Source organism: Echinops telfairi, unplaced genomic scaffold (genome assembly GCF_000313985.2).
Source record: "Echinops telfairi isolate 266 unplaced genomic scaffold, ASM31398v2 ScPeMD7_140;HRSCAF=443, whole genome shotgun sequence".
Taxonomy (NCBI): domain Eukaryota; kingdom Metazoa; phylum Chordata; class Mammalia; order Afrosoricida; family Tenrecidae; genus Echinops; species Echinops telfairi.
In genome coordinates this window covers 404563-406527 of record NW_022104038.1, presented here as the reverse complement: position 1 = coordinate 406527, position 1965 = coordinate 404563, and positions in this window count along the sequence as shown.

The following is a 1965-nucleotide window of genomic DNA, read 5'->3' as shown; positions in this document are numbered from 1 at the left end:
AAAACAATAAAGCTTGTAGAAGGAGAAAAAAATCCATACCTGACAGTGAGTTCTTGATATTGAAGCTTGAGAAACACGCCCTTGGCAGCCATGGCACTCCCCTTCCCCTACCCACCCACCCACTGCACCCCACGGGGCTAATTAGCTCCTAAAAATAGGAGAACAGGGTCCTTGAAATCCTATGCATATGAATAACTTTTATGGTAGAAAGTGTATACAAGTGAAAGTAACCTGTTACTACAGGGACATCACTCTGAGGTCCGTCCCTCTGAGTTATTTGCCTGCATGCTCTCAAGAAGTGACCCTTTCACCCTCCTCAGCTTGGGGACGTCTTTTTTTTTTTTCTCTCCAAGTTATACAGATAAGTAGATTTGAACATTCTTTACCAGCACCTACTACATACAGAAGCAGAGTCCAGTTCAAGTGGACTGACAGAAATGTAAACTAGATTTAGTGTGAGTGCTGTATTGAAAAAAGAAAATACAATTACAGACTGTGTTTTGGGACAATTAAAATTCTTTCCTTTTTGAAAGCTCAAGCTAGAAAGACCTAAAAACATATCTAGGGTCATAATTCTCTAATTGTCTTATTTGGTTCTTTTTAATCTAAAACTAGTCACTTTCAGAGACAGCTAGTGAGCTGGTCGTGTTTATACTTGAGACATGTCTTTGTCCTCAACCAGACACTTCGGAGGCTACTCTACCAGTCAGTCCATCCGTCTACACTTCTTTCCAATGTGAGCATTCTCTTAATACTCTGAAGTCACACCTCATTGATGTCCCTCCTGGAGAAATGCAGTCTTATTTTAAATAGTTCAAAACCCATAAACTAGTTTGCTAAGGGGAAAGGTATTCTGGTCCCTGTGAACCCACAATGGTGTTTTCAGCAGAAAAGCCAGCCAGCACAATTAACTATGAATTCAATCATGGCCAACACATGTTGAACCATTAAAAAAAAAATCATTTTGTTGGGGGCTCATACAACTCTTATCACAATCCATATATACATCCATTGTGTCAAGCATATTTGTACATTTGTTGCCATCATCATTCTCAAAACACTTGCTTTCTACTTGAGCCCTTGGTATCAGCTCCTCATTTTTCCCCTCCCTCTCTGCTCCTCCTTCCCTCATGAACCCTTGAGAATTTATAAATTATTATTATTTTGTCATGTCTTACACTGTCTGATGTCTCCCTTCACCCACTTTTCTGTTCTCCATTCCCCCAGGGAGGGGGTTATATGTAGATCCTTGTAATCGGTTCTCCCTTATGTTGAATGCTTTTTTTCTCCCAATAAAAAGCTAGTCCAAAAGGATCTCAAGACTCTATAAAGAGGTATCATATTTAAATCACAGTGAATGGGATTTAGTACAATCTTGTTTTTCACTATTTGCCTTAGAGACGTCTTACTAAAAATTGGTATCAAATGGAATAGTACTTGCTTTCTACTTGAGCCCTTGGTATCAGCTCACGTATCGGTTTTTTCTACTGTACTAACTTGGCTGGGCAAAGGTGGTTCTAAACCACACCTAGTAGTTTCAGAAAGTAGTATTGTAGTGACAACACTGAGGTTAATTGTTATAGGCATATTACACTCTTAAGTGGTTATGTCTTATTTATATAGAACATGCGTCCAATACCACAGAAATGGAGGGCAGCAGCTGTAAATTTATCTCATTTAATGTCCAGAGATAAAATGACTGACCATTCTTTCCATTATTTTCTGTAGGTAAATCCGTTTTCAGATTGAAATCTGATGGGAAGTAATTTGGGGCATTTTTCCAATCTACTGCGTGAACAGGATGCGGAGTGCCATCACTGTATAGCATACTACAGCAGAAGGACTCTCCCGTTCACCAACTCTGGCACTTCCACTATACAGCCCACAGTCCCCTTTTATTTCTCTCCAGCGCGCTGAGCCAAGGAGCACACCTAAACACAGGTACTTAGAAGCAGCAAGATGACA